The sequence below is a fragment of the Papio anubis genome, unplaced genomic scaffold, assembly GCF_008728515.1.
Source record: "Papio anubis isolate 15944 unplaced genomic scaffold, Panubis1.0 scaffold801, whole genome shotgun sequence".
Taxonomy (NCBI): Eukaryota; Metazoa; Chordata; class Mammalia; order Primates; family Cercopithecidae; genus Papio; species Papio anubis.
Window position 1 is genome coordinate 4,881 of NW_022168232.1, and position 14,105 is coordinate 18,985.

Genomic DNA, 14,105 nt, shown 5'->3' on the forward strand with positions numbered 1-14,105 from the left:
GCCTCCAAGGTTCAAGTGATTCTCCTGCCTCAGCCTCCTGAGTAGCTGGAGATCCAGGTGCATGCCACCACTCCCAGCTAATTTTTGTATTTTTAGTAGAGGCAGGTTTCACCATGTAGGCCAGGCTGGTCTCGAACTCCTGACCTCAGGTGATCCATCTTCCTCAGCCTCCCAAAGTGCTGGGATTACAGGCATGAGCCACAGGGCCCAGCCCAGAATTGGCTTCTCTTATAGCCCATGTACTTAACTTAGACCTTAGAGTCTCTCACCAACTTTTCCCTTAGCTTCTAGGAGACACTAACCTTGAAGTAAAGACCAAATTGCCTGCAAAATGCAGAGACCAAGTTCACCAATGTCCACTTCATGTGCTGCCTGAGGATTATCCCATTCTCCATTCCGCTGATAATGAGAATTTAATATTCTCCAGGGAAAAATCCATTCTCATAAAGAAGAATATCTTTGGTCTCTATGGTCAGGACAGAACATAATAATAGGTTAATAGAATGAGAATATAATAGAATAACAGTACACCAGGCATGGTGGCTCATGCCTGTAATTCTAGCACTTTCAGAGGCTTAGGCAGGAGGATTGCTTGAGTTCAGGAGTTTGAGACCACTCTGGGCAGCATAGTGAGAGCCTATCTCTACAAAACAAAGTGAAGCAAAACAAAAAACAGGTAGACTGTTAGAATGACAGTAGAGATATCCCAAAGTTGGAGTTAGAAAGCCTCAGCACCATGTGGGTGACTCCAACAGTTGGTACATACTGTGCTGCCAAGGCTGATATCGTTCTACCCCATTCTTTTCTCTCAGAGGACTTCCTGCATATTTCTTTAGCTGTGTTCTCAATTCTACTTTGGTCTCCTGGAGGTTAAATTATAAGTAAACACAAACTCACAGAAGTTACTAAAAAACCGGTTTTAAGCATACATTGGTCTAGCTCCAGATTTATGAAAAAATAAAACAGAAAAACAAGGCTAAACATTTTACCGGGTCTGTGTGATTATAGCTTTGCTAAAACACTCAATTTTTATTCCTAAATGAAATATTTGCTTTTTACAAATACAGTTGAATGTGTGTGAACTGGTTCATGTCTGAGGTTATTCATTGAAGCAAAATAATAAGATTGAAAATGTTGGGACTTAGAAACCAATAGCCCAAAATATGGCACTTTAACGTGCTGAACTGAAGACGACGACTTAGGATCTCTCTGAGCTTCCCTCTCTTCCTGTATGTCAATCCTCTGTATCCCCCAAAGCTCTCCCAAAAAATAGGGTGAAGTTGTTCTCTGCAGTTGCCTTATGTGCCTAAAGTCTAGACTTGCCAAAGAAGAAATCAATTATCTTTGGTCCCTTCCCTGAGTTTTCATTAACTGAACTCATACTGCAGGAAGAAAGACAGAAGTCTGTCAACACACCTAGACAGATTTGTCATAAGCCATTGTTTGCACTGTGGGCCCAACATACTTTATTCCAGGCCATTGTATGTTCTTCAAGCCCACTGGGTCCCCCTAGAGATCATTTCATAGTCACCCTAAAATCCACACTTTCTCATCTCCCTGTCACCTAAGAAAAGGGTATACAAGCATCTATACCTCATTGCATGCTGGGATAAACATTATGTGATTTTTACCCCCACTCCTGTGGAAGTTAATAAATTTGTGTACATTTTCTTCTGTTAATATGCCTTTTGTCAGTAGATTTTTAGCAAATCTTCAGAGAGCAGAGGGGATTTTTCCGTCAAACGTCCAAAAACTAACAAAATGTCCATCGATAGAATATTGGTCGTATATCTTATGGTATATCTCTATGACTGAATAACATGTAGCTTTGAAAAGAATGACAGAGCTCTCCATATTTGTTGTCAAGGTATATTATTAAATAAGCAAGATACAGAACAGCATATACTCAATGCTATGCTTTGTGTAAAAAAAAGGGAAAATACATTTTAATTTTCTCATATCTACATAAATTTGGAAAAATATTGCAGAAATCAGTAAGAGTGGACACTTGAGAGGATCAGGGTGGGAACTGAAGAGTGCAGTGTTTAGGCAGGTAGCGGCTGGGAGTCAAAGTAAGATTTTTTTTTAATCTTTTTTATTTTATTTTATTTTATTATACTTTCAGTTCTAGGGTACATGTGCACAACGCAGGTTTGTTACATATTAAGGTATGTATACATGTGCCATGTTGGTGTTGCACCCATCAACCATTAGCACCTATCAACTCGTCATTTATCAGGTATAACCTCTAATGCCATCCTTCCCCTCCTAATTTCTCCCACAATAGGCCCCAGTGTGTATGTTCCTTCCTGTCCAAGTGATCTCATTGTTCAGTTCCCAACTATATGAGTGAGAACATGCAGTGTTTGGTTTTCTGTTCTTGTGATAGTTTGCTGAGAATGATGGTTTCCAGCTGCATCCATGTCCCTACAAAGGACAATGAACTCATCCTTTTTATATTGCATTGTATTCCATGATGTATATGTGCCATATTTTCTTGAACTAGTTCACTGATGGACATTTGGGTTGATTCCAAGTCTTTACATTAGGAATAGTGCTGCAATAAACATACGTGCATGTGTCTTCATAGCAGCATGATTTATAATCCTTTTGGGTATGTACCTAATAATGGGATACAATATATGGTATTTCTAGTTCTAGGATGCTTGAGGAATTGCCATAATTATTTTCCAAATGGTTGAACTAGTTTTTACAAATCCCACCAACAGTGTAAAAGTGTTCTATTTTCTCCACATCCTTCCAGCACCTGTTGTTTCCTGACTTTTGAATGATTGCCATTCTAACTGGTGTGTCAGATGGTATCTCATTGTGGTTTTGGTTTGCATTTCTCCGATGGCCAGATGAGCATTTTTCATGTGTCTGTTGGCTGTATGAACAAGTTCCTTCTTTTGAGAAATGTCTGTTCATATCCTTTGCCCAATTTTCTTTTTGATGCGGTTGTTTGTTTGTTTTTGTAAATTGTTTGTTTTGAGTTTTTGTAGGTTCTGGATATTAGCCCTTGTCAGATGAGTAGATTGCAAAAATTTTCTCCCATTCTGTAGGGGTTGCCTGTTCACTCTGATGATAGTTTCTTTTGCAGTAGAAGCTCTTTTAGTTTAATTGTGTGATCCCATTTTGTCAATTTTGGATTTTGTTGCCATTGTTTTTGGGTGTTTTATGATGAAGTCCTGTAACATGCCTATGTCCTGAATGGTAAGCATCTAGGTTTTCTTCTCTAGGGTTTTATGGTATTAGGTCTAACATTTAAGTTCTAATCCATCTTGAATTAATTTTTGTATAAGGAGCAAGGAAACGATCCAGTTTCAACTTTCACTTATGTATTAGCCAGTTTTCCCAGCACCATTTATTAAATAGGGAACTTTTCCCTGTTTCTCGTTTTGCGGTTGTCAGGTGTCAAAGATCAGATGGCTGTACATGTGTGGTATTATTTCTTGAGGGCTCTGTTCTGTCTCCATTGGTCTCTATCTCTGTTTTGGTACCAGTACCATGTTGTTTTGTTTACTGCAGTCTGTAATATAGATTGAAGTCAGGTAGCTGATGCCTCCAGCTTTGTTCTTTGACTTAGGATTGTCTTGGCAATGCGGGGTCTTTTTGGTCCCATATAAACTTTAAAGTAGTTTTTCCAATTCTGTGAAGAAAGTCATTGGTAGCTTGATGGGGCTTGGCATTGAATCTATAAATTACCTTGGGCAGTATGGCCATTTCATGATATTTGATTCTTCCTATCTATGAGCATGGTAGTTCTTCCATTTGTTTGTGTCTCTTTATTTCACTGGAAGCAGTGGTTTGTAGTGGTTCTGAAGAGGTCGTTTATATCCCATGTGCAAGCTGGATTCCTAGGCATTTTTATTCTCTTTGGAAGCTATTGTAATAGGAGTTCATTCATGATTTGGTTTCTCTGTTTGTCTGTTACTGGGTGTATAAGAATGCTTGTGATTTTTGCACATTGATTTTGTATCCTGAGACTTTGCTGGAAGTTAAGTTATCAGCTAAGGAGATTTTTGGACTGAACGATGGGGTTTTCTAAATATACAATCATGTCATTCGCAAACGGGACAATTTGACTTTCTTTTGCTAACTGAATACCTTTTTATTTTCTCTTGCCTGATTGCCTCTAGCCAGAACTTCCAAATTGGTTAGCTAGAGTGGTGAGAGAGGTATCCTGTCTTCTAAAGCAGCTTTTCAAAGGAATGCTTCCAGTTTTTGCCCATTCAGTGATATTGGCTGTGGGTTTGTCAAAATAGCTCTATTATTTTGAGACAGATCATCAATACTTTTATTTATTGAGAGTTTTTGCATGAAGTGCTGTTAACTTGTCAAAGGCCTTTTCTGCATTTGGCTGAGATAATCATGGTTTTTGTCTTGATTCTGGCTTATATGCTGGATTACATTTATTGATTTGTATATATTGAATCCAGCCTTGCATCTCAGGGACGAAGCCCACTTGATCATGGTGGATGTTTTTGTTGTGTTACTGGATTCTGCCTACAGTATTTATTGAGGATTTTGCATTGATGCTCATCAGGATATTGGGTCTATAATTTCTTTTTGTTGTGTCTCTGCTACTTTGGTATCAGGATGATGCTAACTTATGAATGAGTTAGGAGGACTCCTTTTTCTGCTGATTGAATAGTTTTAGTAGCTGAATGCTCAGCTTCTCCATACCTCTGTAGAATTCAAGGAATCCATCTGTCCTGGATTTTTGGTTGGTATGATAATTATTGCCTCAATTTCAGAGCCTGCCATTGGTCTATTCAGGGATTCAATTTTCTTTCCTGGTTTAGTCTTGGGAGGTAAGTGTTCCAGGAACATTCATTTCTTCAGGTTTTCTAGTTTATTTGCGTAGAGGTGTTTATAGTACTTCTGATGGTAGTTTGTATTTGTGGGGCCGCAGATATCCCCTTTATCATTTTTATTGCATCTATTTGATTCCTCTCTCTTTTTCTTTCTTTATTAGTCTTGTATAGTTTGCCTATCAATTTTGTTGATCTTTTCCAAAACCAGTTCTGGATTCATTGATTTTTGGAGGGTTTTTATGTCTCTCTTTATCTCCTTCAGTTCCGGTTTCTGATCTTTTAGTTATTTTTGTTCATAGCTTTGAATGTGTTTGCTCTTCCTTCTAGTTCTTAATTGTGATGTAAAGGTGTCAATTTAGATCTTTTCCAGCTTCCTTGTGGGGCATTTAGTGCTATAAATTTCCCCTCTATTAATTGCTTTAAATGTGTCCCAGAGATCTGGTATGTTGTATCTTTATCTCCTATTGGTTTCAAAGAACATCTTTTATTTCTGCTCTCATTTTGTTATAAAATTTGGTATAGTCATTCAGGAGCAGGTTGTTCAGTTTCATGTAGCATGGGAGCAGTTTGATTGAGTTTCTTAGTCCTGAATTCTAGTTTGATTGCAGTAAGCACTGAGAGACAGTTTGTTATAATTTCTGTTCTGTACATTTGCTGAGGAATGCTTTATTTCCAACTATATATGGTCAATTTGGAATAAGTGTGATGTAAAGTTGAGAAGAATGTGTATTTTGTTGATTTGGGGGTGGAGAGTTCTTGTAGATGTCGATTAGTCCGGGCTTGGTGCAGAGTTGAGTTCAATTCCTGGATATCCTTGTTAACTTTCTGTCTCTGTTGATCTGTCTAATGTTGACAGTGGGGTGTTAAAGTCTCCCCATTTTATTCAATGGGAGCTCCAAGCCTCTTTGTAAGTCTCTAAGGACTTGCTTATGAATCTGGGTACTCCTGTATTGGGTGCATATATTTAGGATAGTTAGCTCTCTTCCTTGTTGAATTTGATCCCTTTACCATTATGTAATGGCCTTCTTTGTCTCCTTTTTGATCTTTGATGGTTTAATGTCTGTTTTATCAGAGACTAGTATTGCAACCTGTTTTTATTTTCCATTTTCTTGTAGATCCTCCTCCATCCCTTTATTTTGAGCCTATGTGTCTCTGCATGTGATGAGTCTTCTTGAATATAGCAACTGACAGTCTGACTCTATTCAATTTGCTAGTTCAGGTCTTTTAATTGAATTCATTTAGTCCATTTACATTTAAGGTTAATATTTTATGTGAACTTGATCTTGTCATTGTGATATTAGCTGGTTATTTTAATTTCGCTAGTTGATGTAGTTTACTAGCATCACCTTGACTTTATATTTTGACATGTTTTTGCAAATGGCTGTTACCAGCTGTTCCTTTCTTTCCATGTTTAGTGCTTCCTTCAGGGTTCTTGTGTGGGGCAGGCCTGGTGGTACAAAATCTCTCTCAGCATTTGCTTGTTTGTGTAAAGGATTTAATTTTCCTTCACTTATGAAAACTTAGTTTGGCTGATATGAAATTCCGGGTTGAAAATTTTTAAGAATGTTGAATATTAACTCCATCTCTTCTGGCTTGTAGAGTTTCATGAGAGATCTGCTGTTAGTCTGATGGGTTTCCTTTGTGGGTAACCTGATCTTTCTCTCTGGCTGCCCTTACCACATTTTTCCTTCATTTCAACTTTGGTGTAATCTGAATTATGTGTCTTGTAGTTGTTTTCCAAGGGGTATCTTGTATGCTCTCTTAGTTCTGAATTTGAAATGTTGGCCTGCCTTACTAGGTTGGGGGAAGCCCTGGATGATATATACTGAAGAGTGTTTTCCAACTTGGTTCATTTTCCTCATCACTTTCAGGCACACCAATCAGACATAGATTTGGTCTTTTCACATAATCCCACATTTCTTGGTGGTTTGTTCATTTCCTTTTCCTCTTTTTCTCTAGATTCTTCTGTTTCATTTCCTTCCATTTGGTCTTCAATCATTGATACTCTTTCTTCCAGTTGATTCATTGCCATTACTGAGGCTTGTATTCGTCACGTAAATTTTCGTGTCATGATTTTCATCTCTGTCAGTTCGTTTATGGCCTTCTGCATTGATTAGTCTAGTTATCCATTCTTCCATTCTTTTTCAAGATTTTGCCTTTTGCTCTGGGTAATGAAGTTCTTTAGCACTGAGTAGTTTGATCAAGCCTTTCTCTCAACTTCTCAAAGTCATTCCATCCAGCTTTTCATCTGTTGTTGAGATGAGCGTATCTCCTTTGGAGGGGAGATGCCTGATTTTTGAATTTCCAGCTTTTCTGCCCTGCTTTTCCCCCATCTTTATGGTTTTATCTGCCTTTGGTCTTTGATGATGGTGATGAACTGATGGGATTTGGTGTGGGTGTCCTTTCTGTTTGTTAGTTTTCCTTCTAACAGTCAGGACCCTTAGCTGCAGGTCTGTTGGAGTTTTCTTGAGGTCTACTCCAGACCCTGTTTGCCTGGGTATCAGCAGTGGAGGCTGCAGAAGATAGAATATTGCTGAACAGCGAGTGTTGCTGTCTGATTCTTGCTCTGGAAACTTCGTCTCAGAGGTGTGCCTAGCCGTGTGAGGTGTTGGTCTGCACCTAGTGAGGGATGTCTCCCAGGTAGGCTATTCAAGGGTCAGGGACCCACTTGAGCATGCAATCTGTCTGTTCTCTGATCTCAACCTCTGTGCTGGGAGACCTACTTCTCTCTTCAAAGCTGTCAGACAGGATCATTTACATCTGCAGAGGTTTCTGCTGCTTTTTGTTTAGCTATGCCCTGTCCCCAGAGGTGGAGTCTACAGGGGCAGGCAGGCCTTCTTGAACTGCGGTGGGATCCACCCAGTTCGGGCTTCCTGGTGGCTTTGATTACCTACTTAAGCCTCAGCAATGGTGGGTGCCCCTCCCCCAGCCTCGCTGCCACCTTGCAGTTATATCTCAGACTGCTGTGGTAGCAATGAGGGAGGCTCCATGGGTGTGGGGACCTCCAGGCCAGGTGTGGGATATAATCTCCTGGTGTGCCGTTTGCTAAGACCCTTGGTAAAGTGCAGTATTAGGGTGGGAGTTACCCGATTTTCCAAGTGTTGTGTGTCTCATTTTCCCTTGGCTAGGAAAAGGCATTCTCGTCTTTTGGAACCTTGCACTTCCCAGGTGAGGCAATGCTTCGCCCTGCTTCAGCTCTTGCTGGTCGGGCTGCACCGGCTGACCAGCACCAATTGTCTGGCAGTCCCCAGTGAGATGAACCCGGTACCTCAGTTGAACATGTAGAAATCACCCATCTTCTGTGTCGCTTGCACTGGGAGCTGGAGGCCGGAGATGTTCCTATTCGGCCGTCTTGTTCAGGAGCAAGATTTTTTCACTTAAATTTTTTTTTGAATCATGAGAACATATAACTGTTAAAGCAACAGCACAAACACAACACTTATTGTTAGCCCATGATAAATAAAGCATTGACATTTGGGTTGATTCTGATTTCAGGTTTGGCTAAGTAAAATATCTGAGCACTTGTCTTACATGGTCATTACTGAAATGATAGAGGAATGAGCAAAGGGAGCAAAGGGAAGATATGTCCCAAAGGCAAATCACAGTTCCCCACTCAGGAAGACACATATTAATTGTGCTTGTCAAAGCAACAGTTTTTCAATTTCAGAATATTCTAAGTTCTAGCCTTCATAAAACACCTGTTATGAATAAATGCTCATGATTAATTATCTAACTTACAATGCCCTGCCTCCATCTCTACCTATCAAATTTCACCCATTTTTTTTCCAATTACCCCAGCCAGGAGTTAAAGCTCACTGTTGCTACTATTGAAATATAACCTACACAAATTCCTCTTATGTGCTGTGCCTCTTGGACTTCTTTCCGACACTTACCAACTCCAGTTGCTTCTATCAATGTAGTCTGTCTCAAATTTGTCCTCTTATCTCTCTTTTTCCTGCCACTATCGTGGTTCAGATACTCATCACTTCTTACTAAAAGTCTTGTCTCCTCACTCTCAGTCTTGACTTACCACCACCTCCCCACTCCAACCACTTCTACTCCTCCCGCTGCCAATTCATTCTTTACACTATAGCTGAAATTGAGAGAACTTCAGATTAATTATGGTGGACTGAACACGTATTTGCCTCTGCTTCCTCTTGAAATCTCACTAAAATAAGAGTATTTTTAAAAGACATAAACTTAGAGGATAAATGAAGTAAGAGATTGAGATTACAGTCAAAAAGAATTGTCAACACACTATTTGAAGGTGAGAAGTGAGTTGATGAATTATCAGAAAAGAGAAAGCTAACACCAAGGGCTTGCAAATGGGATGCCAACAGGAGAAAAGTGAATGCATGCCAGATGATTTTAAGATAGCTTAGTGAGTTATTGTAGGCATTAGGAACTGCAAAGATGTTGGTAATGGGACATGACAGAGGAATTAGTTGAAGGTCTGTTTATGAAACAGATATTTCTCATCCCCATTCTGCAAACAACTATGAGACTGACCTTCCTTCATCCTGGATGGAGACTGGAGGTTTGATCTTTGTGACAATTGAACTGGTAAAGTTCCAGACCTGATAATATAAAAAGGACTCAAAACTAGGGCACTTCACCATGAAATTTCAGAACCCCAGAGATATAGAGATTCCACAACCTTTCAGAAAAGGAAATACAAGTCACATATAAAGGACAGGAAGTAGAATGAACAATGGGCTTTTAACAATACTGAAGCTCGAAGGCAATGGGGCAATGACTTTAAAAGTCTAAGTTAATATCATTTTCAGCTTATACTTTTACATTTAGCTGAATTACTAATAAAGCATGAGCATGGAAGTAATGTATTTCAGTTATAGAAGAGATATGACACATACTGTTTATTGGTTACCCAAAAGTTTTCAAGTTCATTTTTCTCTTTTTACCTTCCACTAGAGGCTGGAAAAATTATTTATCATTATTTCAGGTGCCCTTGTACTTAGAAGTCACCATGCAATCTCCATTCTGACCAATGAGGTATAAATAGAATTCTCCCAGTGAATCTCTAGAAAACCTTTTGATTCCTCCCTCCCTTAACTCCCTCCCTCCTCCCTCCCTCCTTTCCTTCCTTCTTCCCTCCCTCCTTCCTTCCTTCCTTCCTTCCTTGCTTCCTTCCTTCCTTCCTTCCTTGCTTCCTTCCTTCCTTTGTTTTCATCTCTCTCTCTCTCTCCTATCTCTCTGGACATAGCTTATCTTTATCTTATTTGTTTTTATGAAATTAGGATATTTTACTAGATTCCTAATTTAGTGGTGCCCTCTTCTGAAAAAGTAGAAAAGTTCAGATGTTTAACAGTTTTCCTTTTGCTTGTTTTAATGATGATGATTGGGGAAGGGTTTTGAATCCTCCAATTTTATGGTTCTTTTTTGTCTTATAGGACCCTAATTTTTTTCTTCCCTTTTTTCTTCTTCCTCCCTTCACTGCCAAATTGCCACAGGGTTTGTCTTCCTTCCTTTTGCCTTTTCTTTTCTCACTCAGAGCTATGCGTTTCAAAGACCAACTTTTAAAATGTAGTCTATCCTTTTAAATCTCACCTGTCCCTTTAAATTGCATCAATCCTTTTCAATGGCACCTGGTCCTTTAAATAGCTAGTATTTGAAATTACTTTCTAGTAGCCTTGATTAAATGCTTTTTTATAGTTTCTAATGTAAACTAGTTTTAATTTATGACTTTTTGAATTGAATGTAAAGAGACTCTAGTCTGGCCAACATGGCAAAACCCTGTTTCTACTAATACAAAAATTATCCAGGTGTGGTGGCTCATGCCTATAATCCCAGCACTTTGAGAGGCCAAGGCGGGAGGATCACTTAAGGCCAGGAGTTCAAGACCAGCCTGACCCACATGGTGAAACACTGTCTCTAATAAAAATATAAAATTTTGCCCAATGTGGTGGTGCACGCCTGTAGTCCTAGCTACTTAGGAAACTGAGGCAGGAGAATCGCTTGAACCTGGGAGGTGGAGGTTGCAGTGAGCTGAGATTACACCACTGCACTCCAGCCTGGGTAACAGAGCAAGACTCCATCTCAAACAAACAAAATGTAAAGAGACTGACTAGTATTTACCTTTTAGGATGTCAGTGAAAATTAGTGAAAGTTTTGAATAATGATTTATTTAAAAATAAATGCAGTATGATTACTTCCTGGTGTGGTGAGGACCTTGGGGAGCACTCTCTTTGCAAATAAATAATTGTTTATAATTGTTATATTTCCTAAGTTTATGGATTTTATGTTACAATAGTACCTGATTGCATTTTGTTTTCTTCAGTAGTCTGTTTTCCCATTGAAATATTTTTCACTTAATTTATTTACTTTGCAAACTTAAAAACAGAAGTCATAGTTAGCAGAAGTAAATTTTAGCTCAAACTATACCCATGACATTATGAGTTTTACATAGAAATTTACTGAGACTTATAAGGAGTTAGTATGTTTATAAAGCTTCCTAGAGAGGGAGATGCTGAATTTCTTTTTATCGCTCATTCTTCTTTTAGGTATCCTCACCACCAGGAAGTTCTTTACTGTGTTTAATCAAGTCCTTTAAATCACATGAACAACTGTTAAAACAAACTAAAATTGGCCCAAGGAGGCCTATGTGTGAGTTCCTAAATGCAGCCCAACTCAGCACTTAAACAAACTGAAAACCTAACTTGGGAACAGAATCTCAGCCAATCACAGGCGGCCAATTGTTCAAACCATGTTCAAATAAGACAGATGTGAGCTACAACCAATTGGGCTATCTCTGTACCTCACTGCAGTTTTCTGTATGTCACTTCCTTTACTCTAGTTACGAATATAACCTACACATTTGGTGGGGTGGAACATTCTGGGCCATTTTTGGACTGAACTGCTGCTCAGTTCTAAAGTCACAAATAAAGGCCAATTAACGTCTGTAAAACTAGATTTGTTGTAATTTTGTCTTTTAACACAACACATTTCCAATATGACTAATGTATAGGAAAACAAACAACTTGAATTTTTGCTGGCTTTCTTCTCTGCAGACATATTCCTAACTTTTAATCCTACTATATTTTGTGTGATTTAAAATTATGTTGTTTAATTTTATAAGTCAAAGATAATTTCTGGTCTATTTTCAAATATTTACATGCTAGGATTGTAGCTCATATTCTATGAGAATATGCTATGGATAAAAGACATTTTTTAAATAGTAACTGGAGGCGGGATGGTAGGTGGAGGTGGTAAAGCCAGTAAATAGGTGTGATATCTGAATGGGGTGGTATTTTTAAAGAAATGATGAATGTATGTATGTATTTAGTAAATACTTATTGAGTACATATTGTGTGCCAGGTATTGTACACACTTGAACTACTGAACAAGTTCTTGCCCAGTGAAAGTTTTTTAAGAACATACTTTCAAAAGCACGTAATGGTTTATAACTAGTACATTAATTGTGGGAATGTGATTGCTTCCACAGTATTTAAAATATTTTGTGCTGTATAATAGTTTAAGCTTTCTCTTACAAAACTGTTTATGAAATATTCCTTTTATAGATAACGGGACACTTCAGCCATATTCTTGTCAAAATTGTCATAACTTCTGAATTGCTGAAATCAGGCCTAGATTGTTGCAGTGGCTTTTCAATGGGTGTTCTTGTTTGTAGTCTTTCCCATTTACAACACATTCTCTGCCTTGAAGTAAAATTATTTTCCTTATACTGTTAAATCAATTTTTGCTACTTCCCTGCTTAAACACCTCATTGGTTTCCTATTTAAATGTTGTTTTGAGTCATTTAATAAGCTGCAGGTGAAGAAACATGATTTTTCTCTCTACCCTGCATGAGTTCTCAGTTGGGACAGACCTTTGCAATAAAAGATTAATAAGAGAAAAAAAACACAGAAGTTTAATCACATGTATATCTTATCTATATATTTTCAGGGAAAAATGAGGAGTTCCCTGGAGTAGATCTGAAACAGGTGGCTTTGACTTCGAGCTTAAATACCATGGTTCCCCGATACAAAGAAGTATGTGAGAGAGACTCAGTTATGACAAGAAAAAAATTACACCGAGAAAAGCCTGTTAAATAAGAACAAGGTTTATTATGCAGATTTTTGCTGATGACTTTCTCCTGATAAGAATTTCTAATAATTAAGTAATCCTTCTCTTCCTGGTACAGAGAAGGAGATACCCTTACAAATTAAGATTTCCTTTAAAGATAAAAATTTTCCTTACAAAAATATCTTCTGTTTTTAAAGCTTCTCTTGTGTCTGCTGTTTCTCAAAATAATCAACTTTAAATAATTTTTGTGCCAAAGAGGCATTCTTAAGGTGGCATATTCTGGTCTCCTACAGTTACGTTGGGGTTGGTGTGTCCTGAATTTCCTCAATATGTTATAAATATTTTGAAGCAATCACATTTTTGTTGTGTGTAACACATTTACAAAACAAAACCATTATAATATATATGAGTGAAACAGGGAGTCTGATCAACAACAAGCTTTGTCACAACCAGATATTTAAAAGCAATGCAAATACCTGTTGTTCTGCCTATGTTAAAAGTTTTGAGATGAGGGTATAGAATTATAATCTATCCAGAGAAGAGATGTGGGGAAAATCTCCAAATTTTAGAATAAAATCCAATTTTCTAACTATAGTTTTCTTGGCTCTAACTGCAGAGAAAGCAAAATAGCTGTCTTTTTCTTCTTTTCTACAACCTCTTTCTGATTGCAGATGCTTCTTTATGGCTTCTTTTACCTTTCAAGCCCGTACTGGATGTACTTGTCACAGGACAAAAAATTATGACACATGAGGAAAAGTAGTTGTGTGGACCATTCCCAGATGTTTTCAAAGGATAATCCTTTGTTAACTGGGATAAGAGATGTTAGGGTACTGAGTTGAAAAAGCCGGAGAGAATGGAATTGTTCTAATGAGAAAAGAGTGGAAGCTTGGTGGTGATGGGATTGAGAATATATTGTTTCAAAATATGACAGCTTGGCATTTGAGAAAACAGCACAAGCAGAAAGTACTCCTTGACTTTCTTGCTGTCTTTTTTCCCTGAAACAGGCCATAAAATAATTCTTTGACCTTCCTCTGAATAAGTCCCTCATTTTGAGGTACCCTCCCTATATTCAGAGGAAAGGAGCATCCTTATCTCTGAAGACACAGGGACACAGAGAATAATCTGAACAAACCAGCCTTGCTAAGTTGCCCACAGTCTATTTCCATTATATTACCAGCAATGAGTATGGGCAGGGTTCACAGTCCTGGGTTCTTGCCTTCGTGGAAGAAAGAATTCGGCCAAGAG